General features: G+C 44.1%; 1 protein-coding gene across 4 annotated transcripts in view; it reads left to right on the top strand.

Moving 5' to 3' along the window:
- Nucleotides 1-23,956, top strand: part of FBLN2 (fibulin 2) — a 118,144-nt gene that overhangs the window by 10,620 nt on the left and 83,568 nt on the right. Inside the window, exon 1 of one of the 4 annotated variants that reach the window (XM_064454298.1) lies at nucleotides 1,191-1,302. The exons of the other annotated variants lie outside the window; for them this stretch is intronic. The gene's annotated coding sequence lies outside the window, so the exon portion shown is untranslated. Of the gene's footprint in view, nucleotides 1-1,190; nucleotides 1,303-23,956 lie in introns of those variants that run through there. 4 annotated transcript variants of the gene reach the window in all.

The raw sequence follows: 23,956 nt of genomic DNA, 5'->3' as shown, positions 1-23,956 counted from the left end.
TGTTTAAAAGCAGCTATAGCTGCTCCCCCCATCTGCCTAGGGTTGGTAGAGACAGTAGTACAAACTTCCTATTTCTTTGCCTACTGGGGCTCCTTCAGCCCCTCTGTGTAATTTGATTTAGCAGTGTTTGAGACATTGACAATGTTCACATTGCGATTACATGGAATTTGCTTTCAAGAAAGCTGGGGAATAGCACAACAGTTGCGGGTTTGCACTTTACCCTTTTCAAGGCCTAAACATTCAGGAAAAGCCTACACCAGATTGGTGCTAGTTGTTAACCCCCTGAGTTTTGTCATATGACAAATAGGACTTGGTGGTGTGGTTGGGGCTGGATGAGCAGGAGTGACAGGGCTTGAAGATTCCTCTACCCCATCTCCACTGTGCCTTCTCTGCTGCATGCATGTTTGGCAGCTTCACAACTGGTTTAACTCTTCCCTGTGCAGAATTTGGGAAGAAGAGGCATTTCCTTCTTCTTATCTCATCATTAAGCATGATGATGATTGCAAATACAAACCAGAAATATGTTAATAACAATAGAAAAATATTAACAGAAGAGTTAATAGAATAAAGTTTAGAGGTGCTTTTATTTTTTTTTTTGGTAGTAGAAAGCTTTCTTCTGTTACCAGAAGAAACCGAGATTGTTACTTGCTTAGCTGATGGCAGCACTGGAGAGGAATGGATGGGAGTCTTGCAGCCCAACTCCTTTGTTGCCAAAGATCCTGGACCAGATGCCCAAGCTTCACTGGGTCTTGAGGGGCGTCATTGGGCCTTACCAGAGCTATCTCTGGAGGGCTTTGGTATTTGGCCATGGGGATGGCAATGGCCCCAGGACTGTGGTGGTGGCCCTGAGCAAGGGGAGCTAGCCCCCTTTGGTGTGAGGGGCTATGGTCCCCTCTGTGCTGGGCACCCTGGGGAAATGGAGACAAGGCCTCAGCGACCCAGTGGATCCCCCATTCCAGGGTTTGGTAGGTGGGAACGATCAGTTTAATGGCCCCATTTGGGTGGAAGAGGCAGCCCCAGTGCTGCCCTGGCTGTACCTGGGTCAGGCAGCTGCAGGCACAGCTTTGAAATGTGAAGCAGCTTCCTTAGGCATTGCGGGGGTAAAAAGTGAATTAACCATATCATAGGCACATGGTACTTCCCTGCTCAGATTACACTGCAAAATCTGGGCAGTTCCTAAGATAGAGCTGGAAAAGGGGATTTGGGAGTGTGAGCAGCACTTGGAGCAGAGCACAGCTGACATGGCTGGGAACAAAAGGTGATAGGAAAACTCACTGCATCTACATTGCTGCACATCCACAGGTCAGCAGAAATCCTTCCTAACTGGATGTTTGTTGCAAATTTATTGGGAGAAGCATAAAATAACTTTCTTTGAGTGCTGGCTTTGCTTTGTGCCTTGTGTTCTGCTAGTTGCAAAGACTGTTTCTGGCTGTGTTTCTCTTTGATTTTGTACTTTGTTTCCCAGATTTACTTTCTAACTGTTCATCAGACTCTAAAGCTCTTGTTAAATATCTTCTGTTTTATACAGTTTAAAGACTTAGTAGATGGGGCGGATTTGCTTTGTTAGTTTAGACTGCTAAAGCTGTGCCTACTCTGCTCGTGGACAAAGCTTTTTGCAGCGTGGATTTTTTTTTTTTTTCAAAATACTCAATAAGCAACACGTCTGTGTGCTATTAGTCAGATCTTCACAGACTTTTTTTTTTACCTTCTCCTCAGAACTGAGCTTCTTACAAAAATAATTATTTCTAATGCCTCTTCTGGCCTTTTGACTGGGAATTCAGAGAGTGTTTTACCTCACATACTGAAGCAAAAGTTAGGTTTGTTTTTGTTAAAGTAAGTCAAGAAATAGCAATGATTCAGTGTGACAGCCTGAATGTGAGCCATATGAGCCGAGCTGCACAAGCATAAAGGATGATTGTGCTGCAAAATATCTCCAAGTAATTTAGATTTTGACACACTTACTACTTCTCAAGTTGCATTTTCCTCTCCCGCCACTCCTGCCCCTCCCCCACCATACAGGATCTGATGTGATGGAAAAACATATGCATTGTCTCTGGGAATAGTAATGGTTGGGCTAAAACTGCTTTGCTTCTGCAAATATTATTATAGCAATGTGAGACTTCACAAAGAGATTATAATAATTGTGTACACTTACATAGTCTTCGGTAATGACTTTATGAGCTTAAATGGCTCAATTTTTAGTTGATAATTCTTATCACTTAGAACATGGAAGTGTCATCTACTTATCTGTTTCACAAACAGGTTTTGAAACACACCAGTATGTAGTAATTTTCTGATTTAAGAAGTGAAACTTTTGCATTGAGCTGCTGGAGCATAGCTCACATGCAGCTCCCAGCGTGTGTGACAAGAGTTGCATGTTAGGGAGGACTGCTTGTCCCCAGGAAGCCCAGAGAACCGGGCAGAGTGCCACTTGAGCCTCACTCTTGGGTGGAGGTTTTTATAGTGCCATTTTTTTCCAATTAAGCACTATTGATTTCTTTTGTGCGTGTTTTATTTTTTGTTGTAGACTTTTTTTTTAAAAAATCTGTGGTTTCTCTGTATGAATGGCAAATGAAGGCTGTTTGAACATTGACTCAAATTATACATACCCATAGCAGGATTTTATGTCCAGCCTTTTTATTGATTAAACATCTGCATGTCTTAGCATTTGGATGTAGAAAGGAATACCAAATAGCTGTTCATTTCTGGCTAGGGTTTCTTACCAATAAGTGAAGGGGGTAAGGGGGAAGCTGTGTTTGTATGTGTGTGTGAATGTAATATATTAGTGTAGCATCTATAAAGTAAGACATATTTTAATGGCTTTTATACTTGAAGATTGTTCTCTTAGGAAGTATATCATGCAGATACAACAGACACATACCAGGGTAAATGAGAACAGAATTTGTTTTTGTGAGTGAATCTGTTCTAACCCATTGGCCCAGTCCAAGCCTCCCCCTGAAGTTATTAGAAAGCACCCTGCTGACACTGATGGAAGTGGGGATAAAGCCAGGCATTAAGATCGTCTAGATTGTGACACGCCCTTGCTGTTTAATGTTGTATGTGAAGTTTTAAAAGCAGCAAACCAAAAATAATACATTGGCTACTATTTTTAAGGCCAAATCCCAGCAAAATGTCTGTCATCAGGTTCCAAACAATTCCTTGCTTCCCTTTAACAATGAGCTATCCATTTTATGGTCTTAATTTATGGAATGTTAAACAGTTTCTGGCATTACTGTGCCCCTGCAGGAAGAACAGATGGTACTTTTGAATGAGTTTTGCTATGGGATAAAATGTTCCAGGTCTTCAACAGATCATATCCATCTGTAAGAAAGGAATAGCATTTGTGTAAAATAAACAGGGTAGAGTCAAACAACTTGAAATCTTCTGCTGAAGGAAAAACAGTGCCTCTAGGCTGAGGTGGTAGTACATATTGGAAAATAACATGGAAAGCTGTAACTTAACATTATTTTAAGGGTGAACATTTATTTTGGTTAAACATCCCAAATGGGAAGTCTTACATATTAGGACATGGAAAGCAATGGTCAATATATACTGCCAGTAGTGTGTGTATAACATGAATGTTATATTTCTAATCAGATAAATTGGCTATGTCTTCATCTTGTCTCCATGCAATAAAGTTCTGTCTTATTTGATTTATAGAGCTTTGGCTTTCTGAGAATAGTGTGAAAGCAATGAAGACCCAGATCCTGACAGTCTTTATCATGTCAATGTATAATGTAGCTAACCCTACAGAACCGAGCAGAACATCTCCATCATGATGCACATCTGGGAAGTTGTGCCACTTTCCTTCTCCATTCTTCTAAATAACCAGGAACTGCTAGGACGATGGAATCCCATCATTTTTCAGAGGTCTGCCAGCGGTGGAATTTTGTTTTTTTTCAGTCACAGGGCAGTTTACATGGCACCGGGCCTGCTGGAGCCAGATGGGGTTCATCTGTCGCAAAGGGGGAAAAGGATTCTGGCTCAGGAGTTAGCAGGCCTCGTTGAGAGGGCTTTAAACTAGATGCAAAGGGGGAAGGGGATAAAACCAGGCTTGCTAGGAATGATCCTGGGGGTGGCATACCTGTGTTGGAGAAGACATCAGTAGATCAATTGAAGTGCATTTATACCAATGCACGCAGCATGGGCAATAAACAGGAGGAGCGGGAAGCCATTGCGCACCAGGGAAACTATGATGTGGTCACCATCATGGAAACATGGTGGGATGACTCGCACAACTGGAGCACTGCAATGGATGGCTACAAGCTCTTTAGAAGGGACAGGCAAGGAAGGAGAGGTGGAGGGGTAGCCTTGTATGTTAGAGAGTGTTTTGACTGTCTAGAACTCAATGATGGTAATGATAAGGTTGAGTGCTTATGGGTAAGGATCAAGGGGAAAGCCAATAAGGGAGACATCCTGGTGGGAGTCTGTTATAGACCACACAGTCAGGACAAGGAGACAGATGAAGTACTCTACAAGCAGTTGGCTGAAGTCTCACAATCTCTAGCCCTTGTTCTCATGGGAGACTTCAACTTACCAGATATCTGCTGGAAATACATCACAGCAGAGAGAAAGCAGTCTTGGAGATTCCTGGAGTGTGTGGGAGATAACTTCCTGACGCAGCTGGTAAGCGAGCCAACCAGGGGAGGTGCCTTGCTGGACCTGCTGTTTACAAACAGAGAAAGCCTGGTGGGTGACGTGGTGGTTGGAGGCTGTCTTGGGCTCAGTGACCATGACATGATAGAGTTTTCGATTCTTGGAGAAGTAAGGAAGAGGGTCAGCAAAACCACCACCCTGAACTTCAGAAGGGCAGACTTTGGATTGTTAAAAGAGTCCCTTGGGAGGCAGTCCTGAAGGGCAAAGGAATCCAGGAAGGCTGGATGTTATTAAAGAAGGAAGTCTCAAAGGCACAGGAGCAGGCCATCCCCATGTGTCGTAAGTCGAGCAGGCGGGGCAGAAGACCGGCTTGGCTGAATAGGGAGCTTTGGCTGGAACTCAAGAAAAAAAGGAGAGTTTACCACCTTTGGAAGAAGGGGCAGGTGACTCAGGAGAACTACAAGGATGTTGTGAGGTTCTGCAGGGAAAAGATTATGAAGGCAAAGGCCCAGCTGGAACTTAAACTGGTCGCCACTGTTAAAGATAATAAAAAATGTTTTTATAAATACATCAGTGACAAAAGGAGGGCCAGGGAGAATCTCCCTCCTTTGTTGGATGCGGAAGGTAACCTTGCCAGGAAAGATGAGGAGAAGGCTGAGGAACTTAATGCTTTTTTTGCCTCAGTCTTTAATAGTCAGACTGGTCATCCTCAGGGTTGTCGGGCCCCTGTGCTGGAAAATGGAGCTAGTACGCAGAATGAAGTCCCAGTTGTTAAAGAGATGGCAGTCACCGACCTGCTCCTTCACCTGGATGTTCACAAGTCCGTGGGGCTGGATGGGATCTACCCAAGGATACTGAGGGAGCTGGCAGAGGAGCTCGCCAAGTCACTCTCCATCATTTATCAGCAGTCCTGGTCAACCGGGGAGGTCCCATATGACTGCAAACTAGCAAATGTGACACCCCTCTACAAGAAGGGTCGGAAGGAGGATCTGGGGAACTACAGGCCTGTCAGCCTGACCTTGGTGCCGGGAAAGTTCATGGAGAAGATCACCTTGAATGATGGGGAAATGGGTAAAATAAAGGAAGATTTTCAAGCCCTGGGGGAGCAAGTGAAAAACATTGGCGCCCAAGTTATCTCCTCTTCCATTTTGCCAGTTCGAGGGAAGGGAGCAGCCAGAAACAGGCACATAGTGTATATCAACTCCTGGCTACGTGGTTGGTGCCATCGTGAGGGGTTTGTCTTTTATGACAATGGGATGTTCTTCAATGACGACAACATGCTAGGGAGGGATGGAATCCATCTGTCTAAAAGGGGTAGGGGAATCTTCAGCAGTAGGCTGGCTAGTTTGGTGAGGCGGGCTTTAAACTGAAGGACTTGGGGGGTGGGATCCATGGAGAAAACACACCAGCACATCCAATGGGGGAGTGAGTCAGGCCAAGCAGTGTGGTGATAAAGCTTCCTTAGCTGTCTCTCAAGATGTGAAACAGAAGAGTAAACACTTCAAGTGTATGTACACGAATGCACGCAGTCTAGGTAACAAACAGGAGGAACTGGAGCTCCGTGCCCACTCAGAAGGGTACGACATCATAGGAGTAACTGAAACATGGTGGGACACCTCAAACGACTGGGGCATCGCAATGGACAGTTACAAGCTCTTTCGTAAAGACAGGCAAGGTAGAAGAGGTGGAGGAGTTGTACTCTACATCAAGGAACACCTTGAATGTATCAAAGTCAACTATGGTGATTGCGACTGCTCTATTGAATGCCTCTGGATTAAAGTAAAAGGGGTCATATCCAAGCAGGACCTCACAGTGGGCATCTGCTACCGACCTCCTAACCACAATGACAATGCCGATGAAGTGATACTTGGGGCACTAGAGCAAGCTTCTGGCTAACAGAACCTGGTCCTGATGGGTGACTTCAACTACCCAGACATGTCCTGGAAGAACAATACGGCAGCTCGCATGTCATCTACAAAGTTCCTGGAATGTATAGAGGACTGTTTCCTGATACAAATGCAAGACGTGCCGACCAGGAAGGAGGCGCTGCTGGACTTGCTGTTCACAAACTGAGAAAGTCTGCTTTGTGATATCTTGGTTAGTGATAGCCTCGGCTGCAGTGATCACAATATTGTGGAGTTGGGGATCCTGCTGAGTGTGCTGAAGGTCAGCTCTAAGACAAGGGTTCTGGTTTTTAGAAGAGCAAACTTCAATTCACTCAGGACTCAATTGGGTGGGATTTGGTGGGAGGCTTCCATGGAATACAAAGGATCTAATGAGTGCTGTGAATTCTTCAAGAACTCTCTATTGGAAGCACAAAGCCAATTTATCCCCTACAAAGGAAAGGGAAGTAAGTGGAGCAAGAGGCCCCCATAGCTCAACCATGACCTCCTGGGTCTACTCAAATCCAAAAGGGAAGCACACCAGAAACGGAAAAGTGGAGGATTACCCGCCGAGAACTACAAGGGCACAGCCAGAGAGTGCAGAGATGCAGTTACAAAAGCAAAAGCCCAATTTAAATTGAAACTGGCTGTAGACATAAAAAATAACAAGAAAGGGTTCTTCAGACATGTCAACCACAAGCAGAAACAGAAGGAAAACATAGGCCTACTGTTAAATGGAAAAGGAGAATCAATCACCAATGATGCAGAAAAGGCAGAGGCCCTCAACACCTTCTTCATCTCTCTCTTTACCAGCACTGTAGGGTCCCAGGCTTTGGGAACAAAATTGCCAATTGAACCAAACACCGACCCACCATCGGTGAAGGAAGAGTTAGTATATGAACTACTACAGGAGCTTGACCCCCACAAATCAATGGGCCCTGACGACATCCATCCGAGGGTGTTGAGAGAGCTTGCTGACATCATCGCAAGGCCGCCCTCCATAATCTTTGAGAAGTCATTGAGAACAGGGGATGTCCCAGAGGACTGGAGGAAAGCAAATGTTACCCCTATCTACAAGAAAGGCTCGAGGGAGGACCTGGGTAACTATAGGCCCATCAGCCTTACTTCAGTCCCTGGGAAAGTTATGCAATGAATCCTCCTGGGGGCCATCACAAGCCAAATGAAGCACGTGACTGGGAAAAGCCAACATGGCTTCACTAAAGGCAGATCCTGCTTGACAAACCTGATGGCCTTCTATGACAAAGTGACTTGCCTGGTTGACATGGAGTGGGCAGTGGACATAGTCTACCTGGACTTCTCCAAGGCCTTTGATACGGCCCCCCACAGATTCCTCCTGGAGAAATTGATGCGTTATGGCCTAGACAAGTGGTCTGTGCAGTAGGTGGGGAACTGGCTGAAAGGCTGCACCCAAAGGGTGGTGATAAATAGCTCTTTCTCAGACTGGCAACCTGTCACAAGCGGAGTCCCCCAGGGATCGATATTGTGCCCAATGTAATTCAACATCTTTATAAGTGATCTGGATAATGGCATCAGGTGTAGCCTGATGAAGCTTGCAGATGACACCAAGTTGAGTGGGGAAGTAGACACTCCAGAAGGAAGAGCTGCTCTGCAGGGAGATCTGGATAGGCTGGAAGAGTGGACCAACAAGAACCTTACGAAGTTCAACAAGGAGAAGTGTAAGGTCATGCACCTGGGAAAACATAATCTGGGAGTGCAGTACAGACTGGGATCCACCTGGCTGGAGAGCAGCTCTGTGGAAAGGGACCTGGGGGTTCTGGTAGACAGAAAGCTTAACATGAGCAAACAGTGTGCTGCTGCAGCCAAGAAGGCCAACAGGATGCTGGGTTGCATCAAAAAGGGCTTCACCAGCAGAGATAAAGAAGTCATCATCCCACTCTGCTCAGCGCTTGTCAGGCCACACCTGGAGTACTGTGTACAGTTCTGGTTCCCGCTGTACAAAAAGGATGTAGACAGGCTGGAAGGGGTCCAGAGAAGGGACACCAAGATGATCAGAGGACTGGGAAGCCTGCCATATGAGGACAGGCTGGGAGAATGGGGTTTGTTCAGCCTTGAGAAAAGGAGGCTTCGAGGGGATCTCATCCCCATGTACCAGTACTTAAGGGGTAGCTACAAAGAAGATGGAGACTTCCTTTTTACATGGAGTCACATGGAGAGGACAAGGGGGAATGGACACAAGTTGCTCTTGGGGAGATCCCGATTGGACCCCATAGGAAAATTTTTCACAGTGAGGACAGTCAACCATTGGAATAATCTCCTCAGGGAAGTGGTTGACTCGGCCACGTTGGACACCTTCAAGAGTCGTCTGGACAGGGTGCTGGGCCATCTTGTCTAGACTGTGCTCTTCCCAGAAAGGTTGGACTAGATGATACCTGAGGTCCCTTCCAACCCGTGATTCTGTGATTCTGTGAATGCCATTATGCAGCGCATGCTGGACAACCAGGATCAGGCTCAGCCAGCACGGGTTTATGAAAGGGAGGTCCTGCCTCACTAACCTGGTGTCCTTCTAAAATAAGGTGACCCGCTTAGTGGATGAGGTGACAGCTGTGGACCTTGTCCACTTGGACTATAGTAAGGCCTTTGACACTGTCTCCCACAGCATTCTCCTGGAGAAGCTGGCTGTGCACGGCTTGGACGAGTGCACTCTGTGCTGGGTTAAAAACTGGCTGGGCAGCCAAGCCCGGAGAGTAGTAGTGAATATCTTAACTGATGATCTGGATGAGAGGATTGAGTGCACCCTCAGTAAGTTTGCAGGTGACACCAAGCTGGGTGGAAGTGTTGCTCTGCTGGAGGGCAGGAAGGCTCTACCTACAGAGGGACCTGGACAGGCTGGATCATTGGGCCGGAGCCAATGGTATGAGATTCAACAAGGCTAAGTGCCGGGTCCTGCACTTGAGTCACAACAATCCCATGCAATGCTACAGGCTTGGGGAGGAGTGGCTGGAGAGCTGCCTGGAGGAAAAGGACCCTGGGGGTTTTGGTTGACAGACAGCTGAACATGAGCCAGCAGTGTGCTCAGGTGGCCAAGAAGGCCAACAGCATCCTGGCTTGTATCAGGAATAGCATGGCAAGCAGGAGCAGGGAGATGATACTGCCCCAGTACTCGGCACTGGTGAGGCTGTGCCTCAAGTACTGTGTTCAGTTTTGGGCCCCTCACTATAAGAAGGACATTGAGGTGCTGAGGCGTGTCCAGAGAAGGGCAACAAAGTTGGTGAAGGATCTAGAGAACAAGTCTTATGAGGAGCAGCTGAGGGAACTGGGGTTGTTTAGTCTGGAGAAGAGGAGGCTGAGGGGGGACCTTATGGCCCTCTACAACTACCTGAAAGGAGGTTGTAGCGAGGCGGGTGTCGGTCTCTTCCCCCTAGTAAAAAGTGATAGGACAAGAGGAAATGGCCTCAAGCTGCGCCAGGGGAAGTTTAGGTTGGATATTAGGATAACCTTCTTCCCCAAAAGGGTTGTCAGGCATTGGAACAGGCTGCGCAGGGAGGTGGTTGAGTCTTCATCCCTGGAGGTATTTAAAAGAAGGGTAGATGTGGTGCTTGAGGATACGGTTTAGTGGTGGACTTGGCAGTGATAGGTTAGTGGTTGGACTCGATGATCTTAAGGTTCCTTTCCAACCTTAACGATTCTATGATTCTAATTCTTCCAGTTGGCCTCCTGGGGATCAACTACTTTCTCCTTGTTGCACTTCTTGTCCACATTTGGTGCATGAATATTCCCTTCAGTTTATTTGTCTTAAAATTCTATAACTTTTATTCATATTGCCTGTAGAGTTCTCTGCCAATTGAAAAATCACAGGCTCTTCAGCTTTATCTGCCTGAAAATAAGGTAGTTAATCATGTACAGTTCCCGTATGGTGCATAAAGACAAGCTCACATCTAGGGGGCAATCCATCCATCCTAAAACAGATTATCCGTGATATTAATTGCTCTCTGAAGTTTTACACACCTCTCTACTGACTGTAGAGGAAACTTCATCAGTGAGTTAACTTCTAGAAAACTAAAGTTAACCTGAACCTGTGGTCTTTAGAGAATTTATATTCATGGTTCCCTTTGTTCTGTTCTTGTTCTTTGTGCTTTGAATACTCAAGATCACTGTATCAGCAACTTGCTTTTAGAAGTAATTTTGCAAAGTTGTAGTACCTTTCTATTATTGGAAATTTTGTTAAAATCTTCCCTCTCCCAGCCTCCAAAATCAGTCAGCTGGGTGTGAACGTCTGACTGGGCTGCCAAAGTGTTTAAAATCATCTTGGGGTGAGACAAGGTCGTGCCACAGGAAGGCTCTCTGCAGGTGCCTCTTTCAACTGATTGGACGCATGTTAGCCCGACCTTGGGGGCTGCAGTTGTGGAAGCACCAACGGAGGAATTTGAGAGTAGACTGGAAAGCAGGAATACCTCTCCTTTCACCGTCAAGGATATGTTGTGGTTCTAATAGTTTGGGTTTACTTTCCTTGGTGGTTTTAGTTGTTTGTTTTTTTTGCTTGTTAGTTTTTTTTAAAAACCAAATGCCATGTGACTTTAGGAGACTTTATCTTTTGCATACTAGTGACTTTGTCATCTTAATTTTTCTTCCCAGTCACATGCTGGACTGTGCATAACAAGCGTGGAGGGAGGGACTATCAGCTCATTCTTTTTCTGTTGTATTAATGCTTTCTTTCCCATTGCATAAATCATCTTTGCAGTTGTAGGATTTCTTCAGCTGGAAAATACAATAGCTTCCTTCCCTTCCAGGAGAAAATTGACCAAAATGTACATATGTATTTTAATGTATCAAAACAAAACAAATTTTTATCACTAGTCAATACCACCTTCTTGGAGTATTGTTCATTGTAATGAAAATCAGACTCAGTTTAATGTTTCGTTAGTGTGTTCAACAAAAACAAGATGCGGTGAAAGGAAAAAAAATATTCTTGCTTAAATTACATACATCTCTATAAGGTAACATGTAAAAGAAATCAGCATTTTATTTTAGTGGGAATACCTGCATGTACGTAATTTATTGCAATAATAGTGCTCTCATCAGTTGGCTGCTCTGGATTTTTTCTCCACTATTGGAGGAATACCCGGGCATGGCTTGACATGAAAAGCAAAGTTTGCATCAGTGTTTTCATTTCCCAAAAATTTTATGTGAGAATATGGGGCTTGCGTACTTTTCAGTATGCTTGAAAGGAGCTACCTTTTTCTTACAAATGTCAGAGAAGTCTAGTTGGTTTATTCAGTGATGAGACCTGTTCTCTTCTGGGCAGCAGTTAAAATAAGATTTCCATTTTGTTAGATATCTTAAAAAACAAAGTATGTTCCCCATTTGAACAAAGCCAAATTTTGTAGTGTCAGTGTTTCTGGATTGCCAAGATTTCTAATTTTGAAAGTTCTCCCTTTAGTTGCAAGTTATCATGGGTTTACTTGTATTTCTTGATGATCAATAACTTAAAGTATTTAGGAGTATGGACTGCATATTTACACAGCAGACCGTAGTAGCCTCCTGTGGTAATAGAAAATGTAATATATAACTTACGAAGTAAACAAGACTTGCTCTTCTAATATCATTCTGTTCTGTAGGGTGAATATGGTACAGAACCACAAATCATTATGAACTCAAGAACTACATACGTGCATCTGAGGACAGAAGTTGTCTAAATGTATTTAGACAAATAGCAAACTATCTGTGATCACTGAGTATGTCAGTTAGAGATTCTGTCCAGTATACAGAAAAACACAGTGCTCCTATCTCCATGTAATTATCCTCCAAATTAAGGTTACGCCTTGGACAATTTTTATCTGGTCCAAAGCTGCTGAAATCAATAGAAGGAGTTCAGGAACCAGGGTACCACACGTGCAGCAGACAAAAGGGTTGTGCATTACTTTCACCTTCCTTAGAGACCAAAAATGTACCAGGGAATACTAGAAATATGTGTATTTATATGTTTCTATACCTGTTTATGTTGAAACCTTTCAGCAATAATTAATACTAGATATTTTGCTTTTATGAGTTTCAAAGTACCAGTTAGTGCTTTCATTTTATGACAGCCTCTAACCAGCTTTAAATCTATTTCAGGTTGTTTATAAAGAAATTTGCCATTCAGAAGAGAACAGGTCTCATCACTGAAGAAATGAACCAGACTTTCTCCAACATCTAGTACAATGCCTCCTCCGAAACACTTCTCTAGATTTTAGTATTCAGTAAATGAGGTAGCATTACTGGCCTTGGTATCTCTTGAAGGATAAATAGGGCTCAAAGCACTAGCTATCCAAGTCCCTCTGGCAGAGTACTGAATCTGTCTGTCTGTAGGAGCTGGACACCCTCCTGGTCAGCATCAAGTTTAGTTCATATAATTGTGTGCTACAGCAGATATATTACAAGGTCCCAGGCAGTGTGCATGTGCTGGGTGCATGGGACCCTGACAGGCTTATCTCATCACCTCAAGGACTCAATGGCTGCTGAGGAGCAAAACCTTCCTTAGCTTTATGCCAAGCCAGTGAAGTGCAGAATAGTTTACTTTCCAAAAATGGGAGTCACACAGCATCTCTCAGCTTCTCCTGCAACTCTTAACAGTCTTTGAAGATCCATGAAGAATAAACACAGGGTGGAATATGAGAGGTATTGCAAGGGTAACTTCTATTAGTTACAACTGGCATTTTTGTTGTCTCTGAATGATAGGCTCTGAGATGAAATAGCATAGCAGGCATCTTTTCACATTTTGGTATCCAACAAACCAAATTAATTCCATTATCTTTTATGGAAAGTTTGTGCAGGAACAGTTTTGATTGATGGATTACATCTGCGGCTGCTGACTGATTAGCAGCATGATAGATGTAGCTTCATTTACAGGGATTTGCTTTCATTCATGATGTAAAATTGAAGGTTTCTTTCCAGCATATTTTTTGCATTAAAACTTTTCAAAGTACTCAACAAATGGTAGGCTTTGATTTCCATTTGTTTAATGCCTGCAGTAATTAACATTTCTGTGAGAACATTTTAACCAAATGTTCTAGTTTTTCCTCTATTAAAATAAATTTTTTTTGCTTTAGCTAAAGAATTTAATTAGTGTATATAATAACCTTGACAGGGTATTTCTTTTGTGACCATATGAGAAGAAACTGTTCCTGAGGAATGATCATTGTTGCTTTTTCTAGACATTATTGATTTATAATTGGGAGTATGCCTCATGGTACATCCAGTCTACTTACTACAGATATGCTCTGTCTGCAGTCTGTTGTCTCATGGCATGGGTGGAGAGAGAGGGCATGTATGTGAGTGCTGAAATTAACCTGAGTTCATTTCTTCATCCCAAAGAATATCTGGGCAGATGCTCCAGCAGATTAATTAGCTGAACATTTTTCAATGCAAAATTACAAGGCTAGATCCTTAACCCAGCCTGTCTTTGTTGATTTCTAAACCCTATCTCCTCCTTCATGGCTTGTAGAAAACCATAGGATTGGGAAATCAAGAAATGGGACTGAGCAGTGGCAGAGAAAAGGAGATGACTATTTAGTGATACTGGTAGCAGTTCTGTTGGGAGGTGCATCACCCTTGTATTTTTTACACCTCCATTTCATCCTGTATCCATGGTTCTTGTGCGCAGATTCGGGCACAGACTAGCCTCTGGTAATAGAGTTCAGAATCACAGAATGATACAGGTTGGAAGGGACGTCTGGAGATCATTTTGTCCAATCGCCCTGTCTGAGCAGGGACACCTAGTGCTGGGGGCACAGGAATGCATCCAGGTGGGTTTTGAATGTCTCCAGGAAAGGAGACTCCACAACCTCTCTGAACAGCCTGTTCCACTGCTCTGTCACCCTCACAGTAAAGAAGTTTTTTCTCATGTTTAGGTGGAACTTCCTGTGCTCCAACTTGCGCCCATTGCCCCTTGTCCTATTGTTGGGAACTATTGAAAAGAGCCTAGTCCCATTGTCCTGACACCCTCCCTTTAGACATTTATGAAATCTCCCCTCAGTCTTCTCTTCTCCAGGCTAAACAAACCCAAGTCTCTCAGCCTTTCCTCATAAGGGAGATGCTCCAGTCCCCTGATTGTCTTTGCAGCTCAGCCCCCAGCCTGTACCATTGCATGGGGTTGTTCCTCCCCAGGTGCAGGACCTTGCACTTGCTTTTGTTGTATTTCATGAGGTTCCCTCAGCCCAGCTCTCCAGCCTGTCCAGGTCTCACTAGATGTCAGCACAGCCTTCCGGTGTATCAGCCACTCCTCCCAGCTTGGTATCATCCGCAAACTTGCCGAGGTTATACTCTATCCCATCATCCAGGTCATTGATGAATATGTTGAACAGGACTGGACCCAGCACAGACCCCTGGGAAACACCACTAGTGACAGGCCCCCATCCGGGCTCTGCTACATTGATCACAACCCTCTCAGTTCTGTTGTTGAGTCGGTTCTCCATCCACCTCACTGTCCACTCATCCAACCCCCACATCCTTAGCTTGCCTGTGAGTATGCTATGGGAGAAATGCATGCTATGGGAGACTATTGAACCTGTTGTGCAGTGAAGCTCAAAGATTGTGGTTCATATCAGGCTTACTCCAGATAAGCTTTATAGGTAGAAGCAGTGGTTAGGACAGTTGTTTCTTCTTGCACTGCTTATTCTTATCCTGTTCAGATTAGAGCACACAGAACGCCTACAGTCACTGTCAATGGCAGAACTAGCAAATCTGGGATGATTCCAGTGGTAATAATGTGATCAGGGCTACACAGAAGGCTGAAAATTTTGTAAATGAAATACTCTGAGAAGATTTACTGTAATGAAGAAAATGCAGTCCAGTGACTCAAGACAGAAATTGTTCCTTGAAGTACAAGGTGGAGCTATGGTGTGCTTGTGATGGGTAAATTTGAGCTAGCATTTTATCTACCAGATACAATAAGCTATGGAGTCTTCCTTGTCAGTTTTCCCACCCAGACTTTATCCAGAAGAATAGGGCAGAGAATGCCTTCTATGTGTGGAACAATGACAGCAATGGCCTCATGTGCTGTCTCTAAGTGTTTTTTGTTTAAAAGCCAGGGCACAGGGAGGACAGTGGGCGTGCAGAGGTTCACCTACTGTTGTGTGAGACCCAGCTAGGTGTGTTCTGCAGCTGGGAGAGTGGAAAATGTATTTTCTCAGCTGTGGAGCAGACTACAGCTAATGAAAGGAGTTGGTTTGTTGCTACAGTTGGTTACTGAGAACATGCTTACTCTCTTGAGGGACAGATTTGGATCCTGTTGAGTCATAAAGGAAAAGAGTTTGATCTTGAGTCCTTCTGGGGATTTTGCTACATTGTGAAAAAACATTGTGCCTTTTGAGGGGAACATGTCAAGATTCACAGCCTACCCTAGGGAAATCCTGATTGTAGACAGCAACTGTATGTGTTGTGGCTCAAAAGTGGTACATTGACAGAGCTCTGTATAAAAGTCATCGAAAAACTGTGAACCAAATTAGTAAGAGACTATAAAATGTCCACTGTACAATACGTGTTACTTTTACCTCCTCGGCAGATAGAATTTCACTATTAATCATGACAATGACAAGGCCAGGACACATTCGCTGAAAAATTATTTACTACAAACTTACTGTATTGACATTGTGTTTTGACATGCGTTTGGAATTAATTGGCAGACTGAGGCAAACATCTCTGAGTTACTCTGGAGAGTCTCAAATCAAGATCTTCAATTCTGAGGTTGTAGTTCAGGTGATGGAGGAACTGCAGCTCCTCTGGCTGGTGAGCAGTTTTGCCTCGCAGGTAGACTGTGCAAAACTGTGTTGTGGTTCCCTTCAGTCATCCCTCAATGAAAACAGTTGTTAATTATTTCCCAATTGGCTCAGGGCAGGAAAGGCCACTTGCTAAGCTGTCAGTTAAATAGCAGGCTTTCTTTTGCCTAATTTATATTTTGGGGTGGGGATAGTGGAATTTTCATTTTCAACTGTTCCAAAAGGGCTGCCTGAAATAGGCAGATAATACCCAGGTGTGCTTCTCTGTAACGCCCAGATGCTCCAAGCGACATGTTTCCCAACAAAAGCAGATCTGTATTACTGACTGTCACTACTTTGGGCAGTGGGGTTCAAAGTACTGGCAGGACTTGTGCATAATAGAAGACTGAATTAAGAAAACAAACAAACCCAAAGCTTGAATCTGTTGCTTACAGAAAGTTCTAAGTAGTCTCGTAGCCATTTCACTGAGGAAAGAAGAAATAGGGAGAGGGGATCACAGCGGGAGTGGAACTGAGATGCTCAGATTTTGCATGGCACTTTCCTTCAGGTTACAGCTGTTTTATTCCTTGGTGAGAGTCAGCAGCAGCCCTGCAAATATATGAGTTCTGTGAAACACTGGGGAGGGGCAGAGGACTGGAGTATCCTGGAGGAAGTCTAAGGGAAAAAGGAGGAGAGAGAGAAATGTAATTCAGGACCTTGAAAGAATGCTTTTTGAGGAGCATGGCTATAAGACCATATAGGGGTATGCTCTGCTTGAGTTACTGTTTCTCACAAAAAGGTATCTAAATAATGGGACCACTGTGAAAACTCTAGGGGTTTGTTTCTTCCTGAGACAGAAGGGAAGAGTGCAGCTCTTTTTTTCTCAAGTAAATGAGAAAAAAATTCTTACCCTCACTCATCAGAGAAGCTACCACTATTTACAGTATTCACCTAAGCCCAGAGCGTTGAACTGGTGCTGGTGGTGGCACCAGGGGCAGGGCCGTCACTGGCACTGTGCTGCCACATATCCCAAGGCTGTCTCCACATGCGTGTGGCTGCTTGAGGTGCAGCAGAGCTGAGGGACACGTTCTGCATGCCTTGTGCCAAAAGAGCCCTCTCTGTGCAAATTAATTCGTAACTTATGAGCTTTGACAAGTTTTTGTTGGCTGTGCCTTGGGAAATGTTTTTGAATGGCTGTTAGTGAGTTTTCTATAATCTTTTCCCAGTTTTTTTTGGCTGTTGTGGAAGTAGGTGGATTATTTAATTGTGTTTTTGAGGTAGGTGTATAGACACCTGAAACTTGCGAACGTAAAAAAGGAAAAAAAAAAGTGTATCAATAACAAACAGTTTTATTTTCATTAAAAAGAAAGAGTTAGGCTCCTTCTGCAGCAGAGCTGTGTCACCCTGGCCCAGCTGTAAGTACATGCTGAGCTCTGTGTGCATGGATACTGCACTTGCATCATCCTGAGGGAAACTGAATCTTCGTTGGTTTGACAGAGACTCCGTGGCAGTGCGCTTGGCATATTTCAGCTGCTGTTGTCCCCCTGTCCATGTACAGCCCCTTTGCTGAGCTCTCCATTGCCAGGGTGCTAGAGCTGGGATGAGGACCAGCCACGTGCACTGGGCGGGATGGTGTTTGTCTTCACCTCCTTTCCCCCATGTGAGTTGTTTCTTTCTGGCTTCTTTGCAGCTGTCATCCCTCCACTGAGTCACTTTGGATCTGCTGCAGCGGTGACTCCCAATGACGCAGAATTTCACTCTTCAGTGAGCCAAGTACCTGCCCTGTTATTTTGGGCTGGTCTGGGGTGAGGGAGAGCACTGATATAATAGACCCAAGACACGATTCTCCCCTCCTCGGCTCTGCCTTGTCATTCACTTGGAAAAAGGCTACCTTCACTCTCCAGGTCTTCAAAAATGGCTTCAAAAACTGCACATTCTGGAAGAATATATCCCAGAGCTGCCTGGTCACTATTGCTAGTGCTTGGCTACTTCAGCTGAAATACCTTGGGTGATGCTTTTCCATTATTGCAGCGTGTCAGGTTCCTGTTTGGATTTGAGCATGGGGAATGTCCTGGAGAGCGTTGGGAGCATCTCTGCCCAGGGGCACTTCTGCTGGGAAGGGAGGTCTTATCAAAGCTGCTTTTGTGAAACTGCGTGAGTTTTGATCCCATGCTGCTTGCTCCTTGTTTGTCCCACTCTTGAGTTCTCTGTTGAAATAAGTAGTGGTCCTCCAGACTGCGTTTTTTAAGCTTTTCCATGAAAAGGGGGCTAACAGTAACTGATATCTTATTGAAAATAAAGCTGAGGAAAGCAGCCTACAAAAGCTATGACTTCTGAAAACAGGCTGATTTTGCCAAGAACTTGAGTGTTGACATCACTGAAGTGTCTAAGCATCTTGTGCTTTACTTTTGATAAGAAGAAGCAGCTTATTGAGTTTGGATTTATGCTGGAGTTTATCCTACCCCTCTTCCCTTTCTCCCCAGCCCAGGTGCCCCGAATGAGCAGGCTGGCTTCAGCTCATCTCAAATTTCGTTAACTAGCAGGCAGAAACGATGGGCTCTTTGCACTGTGTATTGCATAAAAGCAGTAAAGGAAACCCTTCTCCACTTTCCATTCATCTGTCTGGTGAATAGCACTTTAGTTACTTCTGCTAGTGATATGGGCTGGGAGCAGCCAGCAGCAATCCCTTCCAGCACTTGATGAGATCACAAGTTTCCGGACTGAGAGGGTGTGAAAGGAAGAGCTAATCCACTGGCTGGCACAGCTGAGTCAGGAGTTACCAGGCTTAGGGTTTTTTTCTGTTTTTCATACAAGAAAGATCTCTCACAAATTTCCATTTTTCTCTTGCATTTAAATGGGATTCTTTTAAAATTGATATTTCCTTCCGTCCCCTCCCTTCTTCCTCCCTTAGTCTAAACTATGACAGCAGCCACTTAAAAGCTGCTGGCAGCTGCATCAGATCAGAGAGTTCTGGCTGGGGAGAGGTGCTAAAATACACAGACTGGTTAAATACGTTAGCCTTGTTCAGTGTGGGTGCGCACATGTGCTTCAGCCTACTACTATGCTTTTTGCAATGCTTTCACCAATGTGATAGAGAAGAGATTCAACATCACAGACCAGGGCTGTGTTTGGTCCCTGGTCATGTACAGCCTGAGTCTGGAGAGCCAGTTTGGACTGGGTAGCACTGGGAGAACAGTTCATGTCATCTTGGTGGGTTGATGAACTTGCTTTGTGCACAGGTGGTGAGTGCCACTACTGCATTTTCTTTCCATAGCTTAGTGCATAGACAGACTTCTTTCTTTGTATGCATGAAACCTAGGTGTAGATTAATGGACAAACTAAGTGGCTAATACCCACAGTTGCACCCTGCAGTCAGTGTGCTCCCAGTACATGGTACAGGAGGGATTGCACAGATGTCTGCCACCTCCTGCCTTCATATCAGGCTTGCGTCTGGCCCTGCAAACTGTTCAGAAGGAGATGATGTATATCAAACCAGCATTTCTATTTTACCGTTCTTGAAAAGGGCAATTTAGTGAGGAATTGAGAGGTAGGAGAGAGAAAAGAATTGTTCTGTCTAAACCTGGTCGCAGGGATCTGCAACTGGTTACATCGCAGGTGCATCTTCAAAGCTGGAAGTCTGGGTTCTCATGCAGGTGTTGTCCTCTGCAGTGGGCTGAATTTATTCTGTTTATCGCTTTTTGTTTATAAATGACTACCTCTTTTCATTCAGTGAACATTTGAAAGAATGCTCTTGATCCTGCAGTATCTCTTCCACACATGCACACCTTCTCCAGTTGTTCTGCCATCTCTGGGGCAACCTTCATACCAAAAGATGGTGTTCAAGTGAAGTCTTTGAAGGAAAGTGTCTCCTGTCACCTCTGCTTACCTAGAATAAGCTTTCTGGTTCAGCACTGAAATGAAAACATCTGGAAAAAGAATCTCCCAATAAAATATCCCTCTTCATTTAAAGAAGTTGCACATTTAAAATGTCTACATCTTCTGTGGGAACACACTGGTTTCATCAAAGTTTTCAAGTAATACAGCGGAACTGTTTTAATCAAGTCAACATTCTTCCTTTCAACTTTATGTTATGGCTTTAATTGAAGTAAATCACTCTGAGTATATTGTTTTGCAAAATTGTCAGAATTTATAACTTTTGGCCCCCAAATTGAATCAAAGTAAGCATTTTGAAATCTTGTTTTGTTTTACCCATTTTTCCCTGCCAGGAGACAGGAGTATGATGTTTTTCAGCCAGTGTCAGTTGTAATTTTGATGGTTGTTGCTGTTAGCCTTGGATGTCCTGTCACACAGATGCTGGTTTCATCTGCAGTGGGAAGCATTCTAATTTCCTTTTACATGAAGATGTCTGCCTGTAGTTCATGTTCATTTGGACTTTTACTTTTTTAAGCTGGTTTTCCATAAGGTGTCTCTGCTTTGCCTTTCCTATGAATAATTTTTAAAGAAGGAATTGAGGAATAAGGAACTCCTTTGCGGTCTGACCATCTGCCAGTTACTGCTAATTTACTCACAGGTTTAATTCTGTTGACTTTGAGGGACTTAGTCCCAGTCCAGAACATTGGCCCTCCCTTGCATGTGCACTCATGCTTTCTCAGGACGCACTGTGTGCACAGGACTAGCAACAGTGACTTTAATAGTGGCCCAGTATGACCCCACTGAAGCCAACAGGGAACCAAAGGAGAGCAGTATATGCAGCACAGCAGGTTAGGAATCTCTACAAAGGACATAAATTGAAGCCTTCGGGGTCATGAAGGAAACATGAGGACTGGGGTGACCCTTGGGTTATCTTGCTGTAAATCTCTGTAAAGCTTTCAACAGAGACTTTGAAAGACCTTTATTTTAGGTGTGCAGGGCTTAATTTGTTGTGGCATCCCACCCAGCTGAGCAGAAAAGTCAATGACATTGATAAGAGTGGGTGAAGGACAGAGCTGAGAGTAAAAAGACCTGATTCTTATTTAGGTGAAGCCCTTGTGTATTGTCCCAGTTGTGTAAAAGCGCATTAAATAATGCATTAAAATAGTTAATTGAAGCAACTTATTGCAATAATATCTACTGGCATTAAACTCCCCTGTCGTCCAGAGATAGTGCATTTTTTACCCTCTTGGTATATACACCTTTCTTTCACAGCTCCAACTTTTGATGCCATTACCAAGTAATTAGCTGCTGTCTCCAGAGCACCTTTTCAGCATTGAGGAAGGGCACAGGTCCAGAGGCAGTTGCACATCAGCTGCATGGGCTGGCAAGGGCGCACCCACTCTGTTTGGAGGGGTGCGTTTTCTCAGTGGGGCTCAGTAGTTGTGTCTGTGCACTACACTCAAAGCTTTTTTTCTCTGTGCCTGAAGTAGAGGCTGTTTCTTGATATGCAAGTTTATGGGGTGGTGGTGGCGAGGTGGAGAGCGATGGGTGTGGGGAACAGATGGGGAAAATACAGGGAAAACACAATGGTTTAAAGGACTAAAAAGAGATACTTTGTTTGGAATCATTACACCAGGAGCCTCTGATAAAGGAAAGTGAGCCTGAGGACAGGGAAGATTGTGGTGTTATTGGCAGAAAAAGGGTTTATAAGGTTTTCAGCCTTATCAGTTTGAGGGTGGTAGCTTGAGAAACCAAATGTTGAGGGATGTGGAAAGGGTCAAAAGAGAAAGGGTATGGAGGGATGAATAAGGCATTGAGCAGAAAGTGTGAGAGGCAGGCAGCAGGGACAGGGCTTGCTGCAAGAGAGGGGGCACAAGCTCTCTGGGCCTGTCCGTGGGCGAGAGGCAAGAGAGGAAAAACTCGAGGTGACCTGGACAAGCAAACAAAGCCTTGGATAGAAAGGAGGTGCAGATGAGGAGGGGAGGAGATAACTGTGTAGGGGAGGGCAGTCGAGCAGCTCCTTTCATGAAAACAGGACTGTCCCATGATAAACCCTTGGCTGCGCTTGAACTTCTAGGCATGCTAGATATAAATTTTGACTGGCTTTCTGCTTCTTGCTTCAGGATATGAGGTGATTTGGGGTTTTCTTTTTGGTAGTTCAAGTTTATGCCTGAGAAGTAAGTGCTTCTTTTGGGAAACCTGAAAGTACAAGCAGGGCAGGCAAACACCATTCACGGGGCTGTCCTGCTCCCATCGTCACGTTTACCTGATGGACTGTGCTGCACCAGGACAACAGTAGCTGACTATGAGCAGTTGTTGTTTGGATATAAAGTGGGTGATGCACAGAAGCTTGTCCTTTATGTGGCCCACAGGTGCTGACTACTAAGGCAATGCTGTGCCCTACCTTTGTGCACTCAGAGGCTGGCCAAACCTGGGGCTGTGACACCCAAATGGCCCACATCAGGGGCCCGGGCTTTCTGAGCCCGGGAAGCACTGATGAGGCACAGGCCAGGGCTGAGAAGTGCGTGCTTCTTTTGGGAAACCTGCCCAGGTTTCTTTTGGGAAACCTGGGCAGCTGTGCTCAGCTGCTGCCAGTAGTGCTCTGGCAAGCACAGAGTTTGACCAAGGGGCTCACATGCACTGAAGCATTAAAGCCAGGAGGTACCAATGGGAGGGGATGGTGACAAAATCCTGCTGTGGGACCCTTAAAGAAGCAACTTATCTTTAATTGTCCTTCCATTCATTATTTCCCAGCTAAAGCTATGTAATAATTACAAATTTGTATTACCTGGAAAAAGCTGCTGAAAGTAGGATAAATTGTTAATTCCCAGGCTGGATTCTGAAGAATTAATTTCAGCACCACATATTGAAAATTCTCCTTCATACGAAATATCCTAGTTTTGAGAGCAGTTCTGAAAAAGTGAGGTTCTTCCAAGCCATTATTATACTTTCTGACAATTTTGTTTTTCCTTCAATCAGTATCCTTTAGCACACTCAACTAATATACTCTAATTAGTAGTAGAAAGCCTACATTTGTAAGAATTGTATCTCTGTACAATGTGCTGAAGTAATTCAAGATCCAGGGCAGAACTGTGGAAATTCTTAGCACAGTTTGTCCATATCTTATCAGAACAGGCACGCTTTTCCCACGGCCTGGCTGCTTTCCAGCAGGCTGAAGCAGACTTGTTGGAAGCCCAGTTTGAATGGAAGAAATAATCTTTCTGAATGGATTTTCTGGCAGGATTCCTGTTGCTTGTGTGGTTTATTGTTCTTAGTGAAGTGACTACATTTTACTCCCTACATAAATGTTTTCGGGTCTTTATTTTTGTGATGATGGGAGGGGTTCTGGAAAAATAATCAGATCCCTAATTCTATAAAATTCTATAGGCAAACTTTTTCTCTTAACTACTTTTCTGTGTTAATTATGTAGCTTTTTGAGCATGCTTTTGATATAAAGGACAACAGCTGATTTATTTTAACTCAAACTTTTCTGTGGTCAAAGGGTTTAGTAATTAAAAAGCAAAAAACTTCATTTTCCTCAATGCATTTTAACAAAAGTGTTATTATGCCAACACATTTTTATATATATACACACACACACATATATATATATATATATTCTGTTCATGGTGTAGTAATTCACTATAAAGTACTACTGGTGTTGTAAAAAATAAAAGAAGTGGTTGCCAGTTGTGGCATATCCTCAGTTGGTGTAAATGTCCACTGCATATATAGTTGTAACTCTAGTTACAAAAGAGGGTCAATCCCTCTGCATGCTACAGGCCTGCTGTGGAGTTGTGCCAACTTCTGTGAGGTCAGGATCTGGCCTCTAATATGTATTACAGGATAGCTAATATGACATTTAATCACACAGTAACCGCAATATACAAA

The sequence above is a fragment of the Phalacrocorax carbo genome, chromosome 6, assembly GCF_963921805.1.
Source record: "Phalacrocorax carbo chromosome 6, bPhaCar2.1, whole genome shotgun sequence".
Taxonomy (NCBI): domain Eukaryota; kingdom Metazoa; phylum Chordata; class Aves; order Suliformes; family Phalacrocoracidae; genus Phalacrocorax; species Phalacrocorax carbo.
This window is presented reverse-complemented; position numbering and strand designations above follow the sequence as displayed.